This window comes from Cherax quadricarinatus, chromosome 63 (genome assembly GCF_038502225.1).
Source record: "Cherax quadricarinatus isolate ZL_2023a chromosome 63, ASM3850222v1, whole genome shotgun sequence".
NCBI classification, from domain to species: domain Eukaryota; kingdom Metazoa; phylum Arthropoda; class Malacostraca; order Decapoda; family Parastacidae; genus Cherax; species Cherax quadricarinatus.
In genome coordinates, this window is record NC_091354.1 from 22,620,600 (window position 1) to 22,644,437 (window position 23,838).

The 23,838-nt window shown below is 42.1% G+C and overlaps 1 protein-coding gene across 1 annotated transcript in view; it reads left to right on the forward strand.

Annotated features, from left to right (window-relative positions):
• Positions 1-23,838, forward strand: part of LOC128698274 (uncharacterized) — a 930,221-nt gene that overhangs the window by 786,576 nt on the left and 119,807 nt on the right. The gene's annotated exons all lie outside the window — the stretch shown is intronic.

Below are 23,838 nucleotides of genomic sequence, written 5' to 3' on the forward strand. Positions count from 1 at the left end.
TATTTCAGTTTTTTTATGTGATTCAAAATACAATGTCTTACTTTTCCGGTCACAATTTTAGTAATCGTCTTGATTTAGCTCCACTAATATTACAAATATGAAATAAGGTGAAGGTTGTGGTGTGCAGAGCACCTCCGTCACTCAGGAGCTTAGTTGTGTCTACGGGTCAGCTTGTGTTCAGTAACGTATCCTTTAACAAACAACAAATATGACGCTTACACATTCACTCCAAACACACATTTTAACACACACACACACACTCATTCCAAACACCGAGCTTAAAAGCTCACTCACTAATAACACATTCCTATTAAAAACCTCTCACTAAAAAAAAAAAAAAACTCTCCATAATACACATACGAAACATACACACACACACACATACACACACACACATTATATATATATATATATATATATATATATATATATATATATATATATATATATATATATATAGAGAGAGAGAGAGAGAGAGAGAGAGAGAGAGGTACCACCTCTAGAACTGTTATAGGGACCCTCATCCTCAGAGAAAGAATAAACTTGCTTCAGGGAAAACTCAAGGTTCTCCCTGAAGCTGTTTGAGAATTTTCTCCTACCTCCCCCTATATTTTATATATATTTTATTTAAAGACAAACTACATTGACAAAACATTCACAAAAATACAATGGAAAGTAAAACAACATAGGTAACTCAGAGCTACATCTCGAATACTTCGTCCAGCTCCCCGGCAGTGGGCCGCGTGCCCAGAATGCTGCAGGCATTTCCTCTCTGGATCGCAACACTGAGTCTCTGAAAGAGGAAGCTGGTCGCCCTGTGGTCCTTGGTTTCTATGATGAGCTTTTCACCCAGCTCTATTAGGAACTTTAGAGCACACTTTCCCCATGCTCCAAGGGTCTCCGACCCTATTGGGATGAAGTTATAGCAAGGGGGAAGGGCTTCATATTTGCGGATCTTCTGGGTCTCCCTGTGGCTGGCAGCTCCACCCCCTTCCACTACAGAGTATGGCAAGTAGGTGTCTGCCAATGTGGCAGCACATGTGTAGTTCCAGGCAATCTGCTTTCCATCCTTCCAAGGTAGCATAGTGGCTCCATCAGGACGCTTTTGATTTCCGCCAGACCTCTGCACTTGGGGTTCCCGTTGAGCTGGGCAACGGGCTGTGGCGAGGCTTCTCTTTATGATGTCATTGACCTCCTCATGCCTGGCATACTTCCCTTCTGCTGTGTGACACACGAGACCATGAAGTCCGAATTGATCAGCTGTCGCCCTGCCGCAAATACACCTATGTTCGGTGAGGATGGGGGCGGCTAGGCGAAGAGCAACACCAATCCGAATGGCCTGTGGGTCTAGTCGAGTGCCCAAGGAGGAATTGGGAACAGCTAACAGGAAATCTCCTGAGTGTGGTGCCTTCACTGCCAGGAGACGAGCTTTGTCCTTTCCTGAGGCGTTGGAGAGCATTGTGTTGGCGATTTTTTCCATGATCGGTTTGTCCCAGTGGGACTGTTTGTGTTCTTTGGGAGGAGCTGGTCTACTGGAGGAATCTGTAAGGGTGTCCCACCGAATCGCTGCTTCAGTAAACCTGGGGTCTTGAGCTCCTACCACGTCTCTCAAGCGTTCGGGAACAATCTTCTTGACTAATGCACTGGAAGCCAAACACGAAGACAGAAAAGCAGGTAAAGCAACATGCGTTGCTTTACGCACCCCTATACCTCCCAGTCGCACTGGGAGGGTTGCCTGATCCCATTGCTGATCCTCTAGTGACAAGTTCAGTGCTTTCTTAAGGGTTGACCTCAGGTGTGCGTCATATTCATATATATATATATATATATATATATATATATATATATATATATATATATATATATATATATATATATATATACATACATACATGAAGTCCGATGCTTGTTTTGTATATATGAATGACATGAAGGAAGGCATAGACTCAGAAGTGTCCCTGTTTGCAGATGATGTGAAGCTAATGAAGAGAATTAAATCGGATGAGGATCAGGCAGACCTGGAGAGGCTGCAAGCCTGGTCCAGGAACTGGCTCCTCGAATTTAACCCCGCCAAATGCAAAGTCATGAAGATAGGGGAAAGGCATAAAAGACCAGATTTTGGCCACTTAGTCTTTGGCTAGGTGGCCAAAGCATATTTCTTGGGAAGCATTGAAAATTGGGTTGGGCAAATACGTATTTCGTTAGTGGGATGGATTGTAAAGGGTGTGTACAATGCCGAGTACATCTCTTGAGGTGCACATCAACCAGATATCTGTTGCTGCATATGGACACCTAGCAAACCTGAGACTAGAGATCCGATACGTTAGTAAGGAATCGTTCAAGACTCTGTTCACCGAGTACGTCAGGCCCATACTGGAGTATGCAGCACCAGTTTTGGAACCCACACCTGCTCAAGCACGTCAAGAAATTAGAGAAAGTGCATAGGTTTGGAACAAGACTAGTTCCAGAGCTAAGGGGAATGTCGTACGGAGTAAGGTTAAGGGAAATCGGCCTGACAACACTGGAGGGCAAGTGGGTTAGGGGAGACATGATAACTTCATACAAAGTACTTCGGGGAATTGACAAGGGAGATAGAGACAGGATGTTCCAGAGATAGGACACAGAAACATGGGGTCACAATTGGAAGTTGAAGACTCATATGAGTCAAAGGGATGTTAGGAAGTATTTCTTCGGTTACAGAGTTGTCAGGAAGTAGAATAGTCTGGCAAGTGACGTAGTAGAGGCAGGAATCATACATAGTTTTAAGACGAGGTTCGACAAAGCTCATGGAAAAGGAAAGAGAGGACTTAGTAGCGATCAGAGAAGAGGCGGGGCCAAGAGCTATGACTCAACCCTTGCAATTACAAATGGTGAGTACAAATAGGTGAGTGCACGCACACACACACACACACACACAAACACACACACACACACACACACACAGGTAAGAATGGAGGCCCAACGACAATACGAAAATGATAGCAGCAAAAGCCAAATCTAACCCAAAGCTGTTATACAGCCACATCAAAAGGAAAACAACAGTCTAAGACCAAGTAATCAGGCTGAGGAAGGAAGGTGGGGAGATCACAAGAAACGAACGAGATGTATGTGAAGAACTCAACATGAGATTCAAAGAAGTGTTCACAGCGAAGACAGGAACAACTCCAGAAAGATGGGGAGGCGGGTACACAATCAAGTGTTGGACACAATACATACAACCAAGGAAGAAATAAAGAGGCTGCTTAGCCAGCTAGATACCTCAAAGGCGATGGGGCTGGATAACATCTCTCCATGGGTCCTGAGAGAGGGAGTAGAGGTGCATTGTGTACCACTAACAACAATCTTCAACACATCTATCGAAACAATGTGACCGAGGTATGAAAGACAGCAAATGTAGCCCCAAATTTAAAAAAAAACAGACGGACACGAAGCACTAAACTACAGACCAGTGTCACAGTGTCACTGACATGTATAGTATGCAGTCATGGAGAAGATTGTGAGGAGAAAAGTGGTGGAACACCTAGAAAGGAATGAGCTTATTAACGACAACTTGCACGGTTTCAGGGACGGGAAATCCTGTGTCACAAACCTACTGGAGCTCTATGACAGGGTGACAGCACTAAGACAAGAGAAAGGGGAGTGGGTAGATTGCATTTTCTTAGACTGTAAGAAGACGTTTGACACAGTTTCACACAAGTGATTAGTGCAAAAATTTGAGGGTCAGGCAGGGAGTGCAAGGAAGGCACTGAACTGGATCAGGGAACACTTGTCGGGAAGACATCATCGAGTCATGGTACGTGATGAGGTGTCAGAGTGGGCGCCCGTGACGAGCGGGGTTCCACAGGGGCAGTCCTAGGACCGGTGCTGTTTCTAGTATATGTGAACTACATGAGAGTAGGAATAGACTCAGAAGTGTTCCTGTTTGCAGATATGAAGTTGATGAGAAGAATTCAATCGGACGATGACCAGGCAGAATTTTAAAGGGATCTGGACAGGCTGCAGGTATGGTCTAGAAACTGGCTCCTGAAGATTGAGGAAGGGCAAAGAAGACCGCAGACGGAGTATAGTCTGGGAGGCAAGAGACTACAAACCTCACTCAAGAGGTGAGGTTTGTAGTCTTGCCAGTGGTGTGCTTACACTTCAGTTATACAATTGCAACATTGTATTTTCCATTTTCAGGACTCAAGTGCAGCCTGCCGGTTTCCCTGAATCCTTCCATAAATCATACCCCCGGCCGGGATTGAACCCGCGGTCATAGAGTCTCAAAACTCCAGCCGCGGGTTCAATCCCGGCCGGGGGTATTGTTTGTTTGCAATCGTGTCATTACGATTTCTTGAGCCTTCCATAAATGTTACCTTGCTCACACTCCAACAGCACGTCAAGTCCTAATAACCATTAGTCTCCATTTGCTCCTATCTAACATACCATGTTCATGCATGATTGCTGTAAGTCAAAACCCCTCGCACACAAAACCTCCTTTACCCACTCCTTCCAATATTTCTTAGGCCGACCCCTACTCCGCCTTCCCTCCACTACAGATTTATACACTCTCGAATTCTTTCTATTTGGTTTCATCCTCTCTTTGCGTCCGAACTACCTCAACAACCCCTCCTCAGCCCTCTGGATAATAGTCTTACTAATCTTGCACCTCCTCCTAATTTCCAACCTACGAATCTCTGCATTATATTCACACCACACATTGCCCTCAGACACATCTCCACTGCCTCCAGCCTTCTCCTTGTTGCAATATTCACCACCCGTGTTTCACACCAATGTAAGAGAGTTAATATAACTATACTCATACATTCCTCTCTTTGCTTCCATGGACAAAGATCTTTGGCTCCACAGACTCCTCCATTCACCACTCACTGTTTTCCCCTTTATCAGTTCTATGATTCACCTCATCTTTCATAGACCCATCAGCTGACACGTCCACTCCTAAATATATGAATACATCACCTCCTCCATACTCTCTGCCTCCAATCTGATATCCAATCTTTCGTTACCTATTTTTTTTATCCTCATCACCTTACTCTGAGGTCGCAGTAGATACTGAATGCTTTTAAGAAACTCAAACTTGAAACATTTGATTTGTCCAACATCCCCCAATTGTGCAACATCCCCCCATATGAAAAGCATGGCTGCCGTAAGCTAATTAAGAGATTATTCAATAAGCTTCAGAGGTCCAAGACTGTTCGACTGCCCGCAACATATATAAGGGGAATTACCAATAGATCTCTAGCTGTACTCAAGAGCGAGCTAGACAAACAGTTTTAGCCAGTACCTGACCAACCGGGCAGTGGTTCGTATGTTGGAGTGCGTGCGGCCGGCAATAACAACTTGGTTGATCAGGCTCTGATGCACAGAGAGGCCTGATCCTACACCAGGCAAGATACAACACGAATGTATGTAAGGATGGTTTTGCACGAAGACTTATAGCAGAATGGAATAAACTATTGGCTATTATAAGTGTAAAGACTATATAATTATTCTTGAACCTCCTGGACAAGCACTTTGTATAGAACTCGACTAGAAACATCGTGCTAGAACCTTCATGACAAAATACTGAGTAAAAATCGGTCAAGACAGCTGAATCAACCCAAATTGTTTTTGATGTCGGAAAACAAGATATTAATTTACAGTAACCAGTGAAGTATAGGATATAATGAGGGGAAGACAGAAGTAAGGCGTGGCCAGGGGCACTCGCTGCCTTACTAGACATCACTGAACCCATGCAAACCGTCATATACATTCGGTAGACGGGTCAGTCTTAAAGTCAACAGATTCCTGATGTCTCTTCAGCGACTGAAGTCAACTTAGTCAATAGTGAATGTAGTGGTAGACATAAGTTGTGACAGTCATTGCACTACTGGTACACACAGTTTTGTGAATGACAGTGGAGTAATAAGAGTAGGTTCAGGTAGAAACAGAATTAATTTAGTCGAGATAGTTGGAGATGACGTCTTCCTGCCAGTTTCATCTCTCCTATAAATTCCACGTTATTTTTGCAGTGTTGTAAGGCATAGTGTTCCCCGTTTTCGTGCCGACAGTGGTCAGAGAGAGTGGAGGAGTGGGAGAGCGCCTTATGTTTTACTCTTCATAACTCATTCATCTAGATAATAAGCCTTATTATCTGTGTCTAGATTAAAGACTATCCCTTATTAAATAAGGGATAGTCTTTAATCTAGAAACAGAGAAGACTTCTCAGAAGACTGCCTCGGTGTAGACTTCACGTCCTCAACTCTCTCCCACGTACCACCATCATCTATGTGAAACTAGTGGCAAACATTTTTCTAGAGGAACTTGCTAGAGAGTAACAACTAGAAAATAAATGCAACATGAAATATGAATTAGTCTTAATTTCCTGCAGCCATTGTGGATTTTAAGATAAAGTTAATATTATTTATTAATTTGCTGTTAACATTAAGGAAGATGTTAAGGTTTATCTTATTACATTGTTACGTTGCTTAAATTTATAGATATTTTAGTAATTAAATAAAAACTATCAGATGTAATTATCTGGAAAAGGAATAAGGTTATTAACATTGAATATTCTATGAAGATTTTTACAGATGAACCAAAAACTATACAACAAAATTTAATAAAATCGAATAACATTTCTTTATCAGTGTTGTCAGATTGAGCAAAATACTACAAATCGAAAAAAAACAATGATATTTTACTTAGAAAATATTGAAAATAAAACTTAATGCAAGGTTTGAGAAATAAGAAATGAGGTAACAGCCTCTCTCTCTCTGCATGATAATGACAGGCAAAAACATTTGAAAATACAATATTTTAGCCTTGTGGTATTGTTTATCTCTATGAAATGCAGCTTCGTGTCATATAAAATGTGTATATTTTAAATATGAGGTATCAAAAATATATATTTTTTTCAGATATGTATATACTAAATTTTTTTTTTCCAAATTCGAGTTAAGACCATCTGAATTCTCAAGTTGTGTCAAAAAAACTTAGTTATCACAGTTTCTTAGTCCTTGAGAAGAGTACGAACGATTTTTCACATTTTTTTTTTTAAGAATGTCTAATGGGCCACTAGATAACTTTGAACGGGTGGGGGCTTGAATCTTTGGCAGGCGAGTCCTACAACTCACAGGGATTCAAGCCCCTCCCGTTCCGTGATTTGTTTTAATATTAAAATCTTCCTTTATGATAAACTAGAGTTGATTAAAAGCTTGAAGCTGACCACAAGAAGAGTTCTCAAGTTATCGCATGGAAACCATAATATGAAACACTAGCGGGATATTCGTCTTGCATTTGTGGTCAGAGTGGTGTCTATGCTAACCTTCCTATGGTGTAGAAATATATCTAGTTTGATGACTCTTATTGTAGCCAGCTGGTCCAGTGGCTAAAGCGTCGATCTGGAGTTTTGTGACTCTGATCGCGGGTTCTAACCCCACCCGTGGTATGGTTTGTACGAGCAACTCTCTGGCAACCAATATAATGTATCCTTGTAGCAGTCGGCTATATATTATTAAATGCATACTTTATCTGTAATTTTCCTGTATTAATTGTATTTTGTAGTGTAAACATCACTAATTAGTATCATAATTAAATATCTAAATGAAAAACAGAAACAGCCAATAGTTAATAAATAATCGGTAGAAGCCATGCAGCAGATACTCTTAAGGGAAGACTCAGGTATCATGTTGCAGACGGTATACAATAACAGTAAGTTGATGAGTAAGAAACCACCAGGGTTATACAGTGGTGCAACACTTACGTATATTCATTGTAGCAAAATTTCGAATGCTACTGGCGAATGTAATTGGAACCAGCAGAAGAAATATTTTTTAGGTAATTAGTCCCTCAGCCTTGATAGAAAGTGATCAGTCTTCGCCCATAAATTAGGCATAAAACCAAAGACGTGTATACTTTAACTAAAAGTGAGATGTAGCATCTGGAGCTGAAGTCATTGGTGAGCAGAGCCCACTAGTGGAAATAGATTATGCTAATCTCGTGTTAGCAATAGAATCGCAGAATACATTCCTTCTACCAAGATGCCACTGCGTTGCTGCGCCAGACAAGAATCAAATTATATATGGCTATCAGTTTCGACCTGATAAATAAGACACGTGTAACACTTATGTAGCTTTATTGACGAAAGGTTCCGCCTACACATCAGTTTTTTCAGTTAAATACAGGCTATAAGTACAACATATTAGAAATTTAAAATTACCCTCTCCACTTCAACTGTCTTCAGTTATACTCATTTGTATTCTACTGAAGAAACGAGACACTCAGGCGAAGCATATCAATAAACAAGTCACCAAGGTGATACACAGGTGTCTAACTCATCAAAGGTCGCAGGTGGAGAGCAACTTTCCATCCCGCGCAAAGCTATATAATTGACTTGATAAAGGACTACATAAAGCGAAACGTAGTCACAATAAAAACGTGCTCTACACATGTAACGTTTCTTCATTACTATGAGCAGTACGCCTGTGTATCCAACAAATGAAATTAACGTTGATGGCATTGTGACTGGGCATCCAGACACAAACAACAAAGGGAGTACATATAGCAGGTCAGACTAACCTGGCTCGTCATTCAGATACTCACAACATAAACATAGCATATAAGAGGTTATACTAATCTGACTTGATATTCATACACTGTCTCAGAACAGAGACAGAATATAGCAAGTCAAGACAGCTTCCTCTCCTTCTATACCCACAAAAACTCATTACATTTAGACAACAATTATCAGGTCATGTTAAAATAATTCGATATTCACTTCCCCCACCCCCCCACACACACAGGTAGTGGAGTCAGGAACCATACATATCTTTAAAATGAGGTATGATAAAGCTCATGGAGCAGGGAGAGAGAGGACCTAGTAGCACTCAGTGAAGAGGCGGTGCCAGGAGCTAAGTCTCGACCCATGCAACCACAATTAGGTGAATTAGGCGAGTACACACATACACGCAGTCCCCATTTTTAATTTAGGAGACAGACGCGAGGCACTAAACTATAGACCAGTGTCAATGACTTGTATAGTATGCAAAGTCTTGGAGAAGATTCCCAGGAGGAGACTGGTGGAGCACCTAGAAAGAAACAAGCTCAAGAATGACAACCAGCACGGATTCAGGGAAGGCAAATCCTCTGTCACAAACCTACTGGACTTTTATGACTAGGTAACGGGAGTAAAACTCGAGAGAGTGGGGTGGGTAGACTGCATTTTCTTGGACTGCAAGAAGGCCTTTGACACAGTTCCTCACAAGAGATTAGTGCAAAAGCTGGAGGATCAGGCATGTATAACAGGAAAGGCACTGCAGTGGATCACAGAATACCTGACAGGGAGGCAACAACGAGTCATGGTACTTGACAAGGTATCAGAGTAGGCGCCTGTGACGAGCGGGGTTCCACATGGGTCAGCCCTAGGACTAGTGCTATTTTGTGTATACGTGAATGACACGACAGAAGGAATAGACTCAGAAGTATCCCTGTTTGCAGATGTGAAGTTAATGAGAGGAATTAAATCGGATAAGGATCAGGCAGGACTACAAAGAGACCTGGACAAGCTGGAAGCTTGGTGCAGCAACTGGCTCCTCGAATTTAACCCTGACAAAATGCAAAGTCATGAAGATCGGGAAAAGGCAAAGAAGACTGTAGACAGAGTATAGGCTAAGTGGTCAAAGACTGCAAACCTCACTCAAAGAAAAGGATCTCGGGGTGAGTATAATACCGAGCACATCTCTTGAGGCGCACATCAACAAGATAACTGCTGCAGCAAATGGGCGCCTGGCAAACATGAGAAATTGTGATACCTCAGCAAGGTGTACGTCAGTCGCATACTGGAGTATGCAGCACCAGTTTGGAGCACACACCTGGTTAAGCACGTCAAGAAATTAGAGAAGGGGCAAAGATTTGTAACAAGGTTAGTTCCATAACTAAGGGTAATGTCTTATGATGAAAGGTTAAGGGAGATAGGCCTGACGACTATGGAAGACAGGAAGGTTAGGGAAGACATGATAACTACATGATAAAGCTTATTGAACAGCGGGAGAGAGGACCTAGTAGCGATCAGTGAAGAGGCGGGGCCAAAAGCTATATCTCGACCCTTGCAACCACAAATAGGTGAGTTCAAATAGGTGTGTACACACACACAATAGTTAACTGCTATAATTTATACAATGATTTCATATTTATTATACATCTATAACTTAATAACTTTTAATAATCATTAATCTCATATTTAGATTTTATCCAAACATGCAAGATCAATATTTTTTTCTGTTGCAACCACTTAAGAATAAATTTTGTGTAAATTATAACTTTTAATAGTATTTATGTTGTTATGAAGGACGGAGCCCTATCACTGATTTTTTTTTTATCACTTGGTCCCACAATAAAATTAAACATGTTATTGGCAGTTACAAATATATTTACTTTAATATGATCAAACAGACTTTTAGTAATACATGATCAATCATACACTTGATCAGTTTAACTATTATTATACGTATTGGTCATGATTAAACAAAACTTTCATCACGTATAATGTTGATTGCTTAATATTCGGCCAAACACAGCAGCTATGAACAAAATTTGCATTTATTTGTAATAAATACATGGTCTTAACTGTTCCAAAACTAAGGGCTGGCATGCAAGACACAATGAGATCAACCTCATAATGAGAACACTTGCTACAGCTGGATGCACAGCTGAGAGGGAGCCCTGATCACTAGCAGCAAACAATACCCACAACCCAGCAAACTGCCCCGACGGGATCACCATCTATCCTTGGAAGAATGGCAAGCTCTTAGCATGGGACTATACCTGTGTGTCCACACTGGCTGACACCTATATCCATCACAGTGTGGGGCGACAGGGAGGAGCTGCTGACCACAGGGAGGAGTACAAGATCAGCAAGTACAGGGACATTAGCCAACAGTATCAATTTGTCCCAGTAGGATCAGAGACTTTGGGATCATGGGAAAAAATGCCACATGTTTCCTTAAAGAATTGGGTTCCAGACTCATCGACACTACCAGGGACCCAAGGGCAGCCACTTTCATGTTCCAGCGCCTCAGTGTGGCCATCCAGAGGGGAAATGCTTGCTGCACACTGGACTCGCGTCCGGCTTCGAAGGAGCTGGAGGAAATTCATGATCTTTAATAAATTGAACCATTGTATTCGTGTTTGTGTTTTCTGTAAATGTATTCTGTTTATTAATAAATGTTCACATAGAATATAAAATATAGGGGGTGGTAGGAGAAGAAAATATTCAAACAGCTCCGGTGAGAACCTTGAGTTTTCCCTGAGGTACGTTTATTGTCTTCTCTGAGGATGAGGGTCCCCATTCCAGTTATAGAGGTGGTACCTCCCTCCCTCTCTCTCTCTCTCTCTCTCTCTCTCTCTCTCTATATATATATATATATATATATATATATATATATATATATATATATATATATATATATATATATATATGTGTGTGTGTGTGTGTGTGTGTGTGTGTGTGTGTGTGTGTGTGTACATCAAAAGTGATCAAATAAACTGTAGATGTTAGTTATTATCAAGGATATTCATTCTTGAAGTTTAGATGACAATTTATTTAATACTTACATATATTTTATAAGATGCGAGTCAGTTAGCATTAAATCGACTATAAAGTGTTAAGGTGCTGCTGTATCATGCCTGGGATACACCAACTTATCGACCTATGGATGAAATACCGCCTGGGAAACGGAAGTTTTATAAGGGTTAAATAGTTCATAGCAAATTGGGTCTTTTCTTTCTAAGGATTATGAAACTTCAGAGAAATTGAAGATAATCATGTTAAGGGTGAAACAGGTCCTTGGAAATGAGTGATAATCACGCTAAGGACAAAACAGCGCCTGGGGGAAATAGGAGCTAATCACGCTACGGGTAAAAAACTTCTTTGGGTATTAGAAATCCTGGGAAATTAGAGCTAATCACTCTTGGGGTCATAAAGCACTTGGAGCTTGGGTGCTAATCAGTCTTCAATAATGATGGAAGAATAGCTCAATTTATTTGGAAGAAGATCCCTGCACCACCATCCCAGCATCCACTATTTGTTGATAAGACATCTCGTTCATGCAGTGCAACCAGTTCAACACCTGTGAGTACGTGCTATTTCATTAATTTTTATTTAGGAAAGAAGTAATAACATGATCAATGGGGCTTGGGAAGATCAGGAGTGTTGAAAAATGATGCACCAGGTGAGTATAATGCTGCTGGGACCCACCCACACTACATGGTAGATGGCCTGAGACCGGGTTGGTAGGTGGCTTGAGACCGGGGTTGGTAGGTGGCTTGAGACCGGGGTTGGTAGGTGGCATGAGACTGGGATTGGTAGGTGGCTTGAGACTGGGGTTGGTAGGTGGCTTGAGACCGGGGTTGGTAGGTGGCTTGACGGCAGTGAAGGGACTTGAGCTAGAGTTCGTCACGGCCACGCTAGCTGGAGATTCGTCTGTAAAAACTTGCATTTGTGGTCACAGAGGTGCCTGTGCTAACCTTCCTATGGTGTAGAAATATACCTAGTTGGATGAATCTTATTGTGGCTAGCTGGTCTAGTGGGTAACGCGACGGGCTGGAGTTTTGAGACTCTATGACCGCGGGTTCAATCCCGGCCGGGGGTATGGTTTGGTAGGTGGCTTGAGACCGGGGTTGGTAGGTGGCTTGAGACCGGGGTTGGTAGGTGGCTTGAGACTTGGGTTGGTATGTGGCTTGAGGATGAGGTTGGTAGGTGGCTTGAGACCGGGGTTGGTAGGTGGCTTGAGACCAGGGTTGGTAGGTGGCTTGAGACCGGGGTTGGTAGGTGGCTTGAGACCGGGGTTGGTAGGTGGCTTGAGACCGGGGTTGGTAGGTGGCTTGAGACTGGGCATGGTAGGTGGCTTGAGACTGGGTTTGGTAGGTGGCTTGAGACTGGGGATGGTAGGTGGCTTGAGAACGGGGTTGGTAGGTGGCTTGAGACTGGGGTTGATAGGTGGTTTGAGACCGGGGTTGGTAGGTGGCTTGAGACTGGGGTTGGTAGGTGGCTTGAGACCGGGGTTGGTAGGTGGCTTGAGACTGGGGTTGATAGGTGGTTTGAGACCGGGGTTGGTAGGTGGCTTGAGACTGGGGTTGGTAGGTGGCTTGAGACCGGGGTTGGTAGGTGACTTGAGACCGGAGTTGGTAGGTGGCTTGAGACCGGGGTTGGTAGGTGGCTTGAGACCGGGGTTGGTAGGTGGCTTGAGACCGGGGTTGGTAGGTGGCTTGAGACCGGGGTTGGTAGGTGGCTTGAGACCGGGGTTGGTAGGTGGCTTGAGACCGGGGTTGGTAGGTGGCTTGAGACCGGGGTTGGTAGGTGGCTTGACACTGGGGTTGGTAGGTGGCTTGAGACCGGGGTTGGTAGGTGGCTTGAGACCGGGGTTGGTAGGTGGCTTGAGACCGGGGCTGGTAGTTGGCTTGAGACTGGGGCTGGTAGTTGGCTTGAGACCGGGATTGGTAGGTGGCTTGAGACCGGGATTAGTAGGTGGCTTGAGACCGGGGTTGGTAGGTGGATTGAGACCGGGGTTGGTAGGTGGCTTGAGGCCGGGGTTGGTAGGTGGCTTGAGACTGGGGCTGGTAGGTGGCTTGAGACCGCGGTTGGTAGGTGGCTTGAGACCGGGGTTGGTAGGTGGCTTGAGACCGGGGTTGGTAGGTGGCTTGAGACCGGGGCTGGTAGTTGGCTTGAGACTGGGGCTGGTAGTTGGCTTGAGACCGGGATTGGTAGGTGGCTTGAGACCGGGGTTAGTAGGTGGCTTGAGACCGGGGTTGGTAGGTGGCTTGAGACCGGGGTTGGTAGGTGGCTTGAGACTGAGTTTGGTAGGTGGCTTGAGACCGGGGTTGTAGGTGGCTTGAGACCGGGGTTTGTAGGTGGCTTGAGACGGGGTTGGTAGGTGGCTTGAGACGGGGTTAGTAGGTGGCTTGAGACCGGGGTTGGTAGGTGGCTTGAGACCGGGGCTGGTAGGTGGCTTGAGACCGGGGCTGGTAGGTGGTTTGAGACCAGGATTGGTAGGTGGCTTGAGACCGGGGTTGGTAGGTGGCTTGAGACCGGGGTTGGTAGGTGGCTTGAGATCGGGGTTGGTAGGTGACTTGAGACCGGGGTTGGTAGGTGGCTTGAGACTGGGCTTGGTAGGTGGCTTGAGACTGAGTTTGGTAGGTGGCTTGAGACCGGGGTTGGTAGGTGGCTTGAGACCGGGGTTGGTAAGTGGCTTGAGACAGGGGTTGGTAGGTGGCTTGAGACCGGGGTTGGTAGGTGGCTTGAGACTGGGGTTGGTAGGTGGCTTGAGACTGGGTTTGGTAGGTGGCTTGAGACTGGGGTTAGTAGGTGGCTTGAGACCGGGGTTTGTAGGTGTCTTGATACCGGGGTTGGTAGGTGGCTTGAGACTTGGGTTCGTAGGTGGCTTCAGGCTGAGGTTGGTAGGTGGCTTGATACCGGGGTTGGTAGGTGGCTTGAGACCGGGATTGGTATGTGGCTTGAAGCCGGGGTTGGTAGGTGGCTTGAAACCGGGGTTGGTAGGTGGCTTGAGACCGGGGTTGGTAGGTGGCTTGAGACCGGGGTTGGTAGGTGGCTTGAGACTGGGGTGGGTTGGTAGGTGGCTTGAGACCGGGGTTGGTAAGTGGCTTGAGACCGGGGTTGGTAGGTGGCTTGAGACCGGGGTTGGTAGGTGGCTTGAGACCGGGGTTGGTAGGTGGCTTGAGACCGGGGTTGGTAGGTAGCTTGAGACCGGGGTTGGTAGGTGGCTTGAAACCGGGGTTGTTAGGTAGCTTGAGACCGGGGTTGGTAGGTGGCCTGAGACTGCCACCTACCAACCCCAGTCTCAAGCCATGAGTGTATGGGCATGAGATAATTTGGGAATGTGAGGGGAGAAATGGCGGATTTCCTTGGATGGGGAATGGTGGGCTGATGTTAGCGTCGACCAAAAATTTATGACCAGTTTTCGGCAAATATCTTGAGCATGCTGGCCTTTTCTCCTCTCACTTTTCACAGCCAGTCTTTCCTTTCCACCCACCTTCCCTCTCTTCCTTTCCTACTTTCTTTCTCTCCCTCACATGTTGCCCTCTCCTATTTAATGTTCTGATTAAGTGTTTTCATTCTGGGGATTTTCTTTCATTTTTGGGTCACCCTGCCTCGGTGGGAGACGGCCGACTTGTTATTATATATATATATATATATATATATATATATATATATATATATATATATATATATATATATATATATATATATATATATACAAAACAACCACTCTGAAAGAATAGAGAAATTCCAAGCGCTTTCGTGACTACTCACATTATCAAGGAACTTGATAATGTGAGTAGTCACGAAAGCGCTTGGAATTTCTCTATTCTTTCAGAGTGGTTGTTTTGCATATTCTGAAATCACCTGTTTACTGTGATCTTATTGCATATATATATATATATATATATATATATATATATATATATATATATATTTAACAAGTCGGTCGTCTCTCACCGAGGCAGGGTGACCCAAAAAAGAAAGAAAATCCCCAGAATGAAAATACTTTCATCATCATTCAACACTTTCACCACACTCACACATTATCACTGTTTTTGCAGAGGTGCTCAGAACACAACAGTTTAGAAGCATATACGTATAAAGATACACAACATATCTCTCCAAACTGCCAATATCCCAAACCCCTCCTTTAAAGTGCAGGCATTGTACTTCTCATTTCCAGGACTCAAGTCCGGCTATATAAAAATAACCGGTTTCCCTGAATCCCTTCACTAAATATTACCCTGCTCACACTCCAACAGCTCGTCAGGTCCCAAATACCATTCGTCTCCATTCACTCCTATCGAAATCGCTCATGCACGCCTGCTGGAAGTCCAAGCTCCTCGCCGATAAAACCTCCCTTACCCATGGTGGCCTGGTGGCCTGGTGGTTAACGCTCTCGCTTCACACGGTGAGGGCCCGGGTTCGATTCCCAGCCAGAGTAGAAACATTGGACGTGTTTCTTTCAACCTGTTGTCTATGTTCCCCATCAGTAAAATGAGTACCTGGGTGTTAGTCGACTGGTGTGGGTCGCATCCTGGGACACTGACCTAAGGAGGCCTGGTCACAGACCGGGCCGCGGGGGCGTTGACCCCCGGAACTCTCTCCAGGTAAACTCCAGGTAAACCCCTTCCTTCCAACCTTTTCGAGGACGACTCCTACCCCGTCTTCCTTCTCCTACCGATTTAAATGCTCTCCATGTCATTCTACTTTGATCCATTCTCTCTAAATGACCAAACCACCTCAACAACCCCTCTTCAGCCCTCTCACTAATACTTTTATTAACTCCACACCTTCTCCTAATTTCCACACTCCGAATTTTCTGCATAATGTTTACACCACACATTGCCCTTAGACAGGACATCTCCACTGCCTTCAACCGTCTCCTCGCTGCTGCATTCACAACCCAAGCTTCACACCCATATAAGAGTGTTGGTACTACTATACTTTCATACATTCCCTTCTTTGCCTCCAATAGATAACGTTTTTTGACTCCACATATACCTCAACGCACCACTCACCTTTTTTCCCTCATCAATTCTATGATTAACCTCATCCTTCATAAATCCATCCGCCGACACGTCAACTCCCAAGTATCTGAAAACATTCACTTCTTCCATACTCCTCCTTCCCAATTTGATATCCAATTTTTATCTAAATCATTTGACACCCTCATCACCTTACTCTTTCCTATGTTCACTTTCAACTTTCTACCTTTACACACACTCCCAAACTCATCCACTAACCTTTACAAATTTTCTTTAGAATCTCCCATAAGCGCAGTATCATCAGCAAAAAGCAACTGTATCAATTCCCATTTTGTATTTGATTCCCAATAATATAATCCCACCCCTCTCCCGAACACCCTAGCATTTACTTATTTTACAACCCCATCTATAAATATATTAAACAACCATGGTGACATTACACATCCCTGTCTAAGACTTACTTTCCTGGGAAGTAGTCTCCCTCTCTTTTACACACCCTAACCTGAGCCTCACTATCCTCATAAAAACTCTTTACAGCATTTAGTAACTTACCACCTATTCCATATACTTGCAACATCTGCCACATTGCTTCCCTATCCACTCCATCATATGCCTTTTCTAAATCCATAAATGCAATAAAAACTTCCCTACCTTTATCTAAATACTGTTCACATATATGCTTCAATGTAAACACTTGATCTACACATCCCCTACCTACTCTGAAACCTCCTTGCTCATCTATAATCCTACATTCTGTCTTACCTCTAATTCTTTCAATTATAACTCTACCGTACACTTTTCCTTGTATACTCAGTAAACTTATTCCTCAATAATTTTTACAATCTCTTTTGTCCCCCTTCCCTTTATATAAAGGGACTATACATGCTCTCCGCTAATCCCTAGGTACCTTCCCCTCTTTCATACATTTATTAAACAAAAGTACCAACCACTCCAACATTATATCCCCAACTGCTTTTAACATTTCTCTCATGATCCCATCAACTGCTTTACCTCCTTTCATTCTACGTAATGTCTCACGTACCTTCCCCACACTTACATTCTGCTCTTCTTCACTCCTAAAAGATGGTATACCTCCCTGACCAGTGCATGAAATTACCGCCTCCCTTTCTTCCTCAACATTTAAAAGTTCCTCAATATATGTATGTGTATTATATATAATATATATATATATATATATATATATATAGGTAGTAGGTTGGTAGACAGCAACCACCCAGGGAAGTACTACCGTCCTGCCAGATGACTGTGAAACAGAAACCTGTAACTGTTTTGCATGATGGTAGGATTGCTGGTTTCATTTTCTGTTTCATAAACACGCTAGATAACAGGGATATCTTGCTACTCCTACTTAAACTTTGGTCACACTTCACAGACACGCACATGCATATATATATACATACATCTAGGTTTTTCTCTTTTTCTAAATAGCTCTTGTTCCTCTTTATTTCTTCTATTGTCCATGGGGAAGTGGAAAAGAATCTTTCCTCCGTAAGCCATGCGTGTCGTATGAGGCGACTAAAATGCCGGGAGCAATGGGCTAGTAACCCCTTCTCCTGTAGACTTTTACTAAAAAAGAGAAGAAGAAAAACTTTATAAAACTGGGATGCTTAAATGTGCGTGGATGTAGTGCGAATGTTATGATGTTATGATGTTATGATGTGCGAATGTGCTGATGTTATGAATGAAAAGAAGTTGGATGTCCTGGCCCTAAGCGAAACAAAGCTGAAGGGGGTAGGGGAGTTTCGGTGGGGGGAAATAAATGGGATTAAATCTGGAGTATCTGAGAGAGTTAGAGGAAAGGAAGGGGTAGCAGTAATGTTGAATGATCAGTTATGGAAGGAGAAAAGAGAATATGAATGTGTAAATTCAAGAATTATGTGGATTAAAGTAAAGGTGGGATGCGAGAAGTGGGTCATAATAAGCGTGTATTCACCTGGAGAAGAGAGGAATGCAGAGGAGAGAGAGAGATTTTGGGAGATGTTAAGTGAATGTATAGGAGCCTTTGAACCAAGTGAGAGAGTAATTGTGGTAGGGGACCTGAATCCTAAAGTAGGAGAAACTTATAGAGAGCGTGTGGTAGGTAAGTTTGGGGTGCCAGGTGTAAATGATAATGGGAGCCCTTTGATTGAACTTTGTATAGAAAGGGGTTTAGCTATAGGTAATACATTTTTTAAGAAAAAGAGGATATGATGTAGGGCGAAATGACAGTAGTTTGTTGTAGGTTTAAAAATGTAGTGTTAGAGTGTTCAGCAGAAGTTTGTGGTTACAGGAAAGTGGGTGCGGGAGGAAAGAGGAGCGATTGGTGGAATGATGATGTGAAGAGAGTAGAAAGGGAGAAAAAGTTAGCATATGAGAAGTTTTCACTAAGTAGAAGTGATGCAAGGAGGGAAGAGTATATGGAGAAAAAGAGAGAGGTTAAGAGAGTGGTGAAGCAATGTAAAAAGAGAGCAAATGAGAGAGTGGGTGAGATGTTATCAACAAATTTTGTTGAAAATAAGAAAATTTTTTGGAGTGAGATTAATAAGTTAAGAAAGCCTAGAGAACAAATGGATTTGTCAGTTAAAAATAGGAGAGAAGAGTTATTAAATGGAGAGTTAGAGGTATTGGGAAGATGGAGGGAATATTTTGAGGAATTGTTAAATGTTGATGAAGATAGGGAAGCTGTGATTTCGTGTATAGGGCAAGGAGGAATAACATCTTGTAGGAGTGAGGAAGAGCCAGTTGTGAGTGTGGGGGAAGTTCGTGAGGCAGTAGGTAAAATGAAAGGGGGTAAGGCAGCCGGGATTGATGGGATAAAGATAGAAATGTTAAAAGCAGGTGCGGATATAGTTTTGGAGTGGTTGGTGCAATTATTTAATAAATGTATGGAAGAGGGTAAGGTACCTAGGGATTGGCAGAGAGCATGCATAGTTCCTTTGTATAAAGGCAAAGGGGATAAAAGAGAGTGCAAAAATTATAGGGGGATAAGTCTGTTGAGTATACCTGGCAAAGTGTATGGTAGAGTTATTATTGAAAGAATTAAGAGTAAGACGGAGAATAGGATAGCAGATGAACAAGGAGGCTTTAGGAAAGGTAGGGGGTGTGTGGACCAGGTGTTTACAGTGAAACATATTAGTGAACAGTATTTAGATAAGGCTAAAGATGTCTTTGTGGCATTTATGGATTTGGAAAAGGCGTATGACAGGGTGGATAGGGGGGCAATGTGGCAGATGTTGCAGGTGTATGGTGTAGGAGGTAGGTTACTGAAAGCAGTGAAGAGTTTTTACGAGGATAGTGAGGCTCAAGTTAGAGTATGTAGGAAAGAGGGAAATTATTTCCGAAATAAAAGTAGGCCTTAGACAAGGATGTGTGATGTCACCGTGGTTGTTTAATATATTTATAGACGGGGTTGTAAGAGAAGTAAATGCGAGGGTCTTGGCAAGAGGCGTGGAGTTAAAAGATAAAGAATCACACATAAAGTGGGAGTTGTCACAGTTGCTCTTTGCTGATGACACTGTGCTCTTGGGAGATTCTGAAGAGAAGTTGCAGAGATTGGTGGATGAATTTGGTAGGGTGTGCAAAAGAAGAAAATTGAAAGTGAATACAGGAAAGAGTAAGGTTATGAGGATAACAAAAAGATTAGGTGATGAAAGATTGGATATCAGATTGGAGGGAGAGAGTATGGAGGAGGTGAATGTATTCAGATATTTGGGAGTGGACGTGTCAGCGGATGGGTCTATGAAAGATGAGGTGAATCATAGAACTGATGAGGGGAAAAGGGTGAGTGGTGCACTTAGGAGTCTGTGGAGACAAAGAACTTTGTCCTTGGAGGCAAAGAGGGGAATGTATGAGAGTATAGTTTTACCAACGCTCTTATATGGGTGTGAAGCATGGGTGATGAATGTTGCAGCGAGGAGAAGGCTGGAGGCAGTGGAGATGTCATGTCTGAGGGCAATGTGTGGTGTGAATATAATGCAGAGAATTCGTAGTTTGGAAGTTAGGAGGAGGTGCAGGATTACCAAAACTGTTGAACATTAAAATGGTATAAAATACCGACAGGTTGTTAGGTAAGACACATATGCAACAGTTAGGTATCTTTATTATGAAACGTTTCGCCTACACAGTAGGCTTCTTCAGTCAAGTACAGAAAAGTTGATAGAAGCAGAAGATACTTGAAGACGATGTAATCAGTCCATCACCCTTAAAGTTTTGAGGTGGTCAGTCCCTCAGTCTGGAGAAGAGCATTGTTCCATAGTATGAAACAATATGGAGAAGAAAAAAAGCTCCATCCTGTCACTTCTTCTCCATATTGTTTCATACTATGGAACAATGCTCTTCTCCAGACTGAGGGACTGACCACCTCAAAACTTTAAGGGTGATGGACTGATTACATCGTCTTCAAGTATCTTCTGCTTCTATCAACTTTTCTGTACTTGACTGAAGAAGCCTACTGTGTACGCGAAACGTTTCATAATAAAGATACCTAACTGTTGCATATGTGTCTTACCTAACAACCAAAACTGTTGTCCAGAGGGCTGAGGAAGGGTTGTTGAGGTGGTTCGGACATGTGGAGAGAATGGAGCGAAACAGAATAACTTCAAGAGTGTATCGGTCTGTAGTGGAAGGAAGGCGGGGTAGGGGTCGGCCTAGGAAAGGTTGCAGGGAGGGGGTAAAGGAGGTTTTGTGTGCGAGGGGCTTGGACTTCCAGCAGGCATGCGTGAGCGTGTTTGATAGGAGTGAATGGAGACAAATGGTTTTTAATACTTGACGTGCTGTTGGAGTGTGAGCAAAGTAACATTTATGAAGGGGTTCAGGGAAACCGGCAGGCCGGACTTGAGTCCTGGAGATGGGAAGTACAGTGCCTGCACTCTGAAGGAGGGGTGTTAATGTTGCAGTTTTAAAACTGTAGTGTAAAGCACCCTTCTGGCAAGACAGTGATGGAGTGAATGATGGTGAGAGTTTTTCTTTTTCGGGCCACCCTGCCTTGGTGGGAATCGGCCTGTGTGATAATAAAATAAATATATATATTTAAAATATATATATATATTTAAAAAATATTTATATATATATATATATATATATATATATATATATATATATATATATATATATATATATATATATATATATATATAATGTCGTGCTTAATAGGCAGAACTTGCCATCTTTGCTTAAATAGCAACGCTCATCTTGCCATATAGGACAAGCAAAAATTTGTGTATGCAATAATTTCGCCAAAATCATTCTGAACCTAACGAAAAAAATATGTTTCACTGCGTTTGTTTAGTATTAAATTATTGTAAACAAATCTGAAATATATTTAGTTGGGTTAGGCTAAAATAAATTGTTCTTTTTATAATAAGGTTAAGTAAGTTTTCTAAGATTTTTTGTTGTAAAATTAAAATTTTTTACATTATCATTAATGAAAAAAATATATCTTTAAACGTATAAGAGAAAATTTGAGAAAGGACTTAATTTTAAATGAGTTCTTGCTAATTGACCAGTTTTACATATTCGGCACGACATATATATATATATATTATTATTATCACACTGGCCGATTCCCACCAAGGCAGGGTGGCCCGAAAAAGAAAAACTTTCACCATTATTCACTCCATCACTGTCTTGCCAGAAGGGTGCTTTACACTACAGTTTTTAAACTGCAACATTAACACCCCTCCTTCAGAGTGCAGGCACTGTACTTCCCATCTCTAGGACTCAAGTCCGGCCTGCGGGTTTCCCTGAACCCCTTCATAAATGTTACTTTGCTCACACTCCAACAGCACGTCAAGTATTAAAAACCATTTGTCTCCATTCACTCCTATCAAACACGCTCACGCATGCCTGCTGGAAGTCCAAGCCCATCGCACACAAACCTCCTTTACCCTCGCCTTCCAACCTTTCCTAGGCCGACCCCTACCCCGCCTTCCTTCCACTACAGACTGATACACTCTTGAAGTCATTCTGTTTCGCTCCATTCTCTCTACATGTCTGAACCACCTCAACAACCCTTTCTCAGCCCTCTGGACAACAGTTTTGATAATCCCGCACCTCCTCCTAACTTCCAAACTACGAATTCTCTGCATTATATTCACACCACACATTGCCCTCAGACATTACATCTCCACTACCTCCAGCCTTCTCCTCGCTGCAACATTCATCATCCATGCTTCACCACCATATAAGAGCGTTGGTAAAACTATACTCTCATACATTCCTCTCTTTGCCTCCAAGGACAAACTTTGTCTCCACAGACTCCTAAGTGCACCACTCACCCTTTTCCCCTCATCAATTCTATGATTCACCTCATCTTTCATAGACCCATCCACTCCCAAATATCTGAATACATTCGCCTCCTCCATACTCTCTCCCTCTAATCTGATATCCAATCTTTCATCACCAAATCTTTTTGTTATCCTCATAACCTTACTCTTTCCTGTATTCACTTTTTATTTTCTTCTTTTGCATACCCTACCAAATTCATCTACCAACCTCTGCAACTTCTCTTCAGAATCTCCCAAGAGCACAGTGTCATCAGCAAAGAGCAACTGTGACAACTCCCACTTTATGTGTGATTCTTTATCATTTAACTCCACGCCTCTTTTATATATATATATATATATATATATATATATATATATATATATATATATATATATATCTATATATATATATATATATATCTATATATATATATATATATATATATATATATATATATATATATATATATATATATGTCGTGCCGAATATGTAAAACTGGTCAATTAGCAAGAACTCATTTAAAATTAAGTCCTTTCTAAAATTTTCTGTTATAAGTTTAAAGATATATTTTTTTCATTAATGTTGATGTAAAAAATTATAATTTTGCACCAAAAGGAACCTAGAAAACTTACCTAACCTTATTATAGCAAGCGCAATTTATTTTAGCCAAACCCAAGTAAATATATTTTAGATTTGTTTACAGTAATTTAATACTAAACAAACACAGTGAAATATATTTTTTTTCGTTAGGTTCAGAATGATTTTGGCGAAATTATTGCATACACAAATTTTCACTTGTCCTATATGGCAAGATGAGCGTTGCTATTTAAGCCAAGATCGCAAGTTCTGCCTATTCGGCACGACATTATATATATATATTATATATATAATATATATATATATATATATATATATATATATATATATATATATATATACATTATATATATATATATATATATATATATATATATATATATATATATATATATATATATATATATATGTATAAAACGTGAGCAAACTGCGGCTCCCCAAGCTAGTCTATGC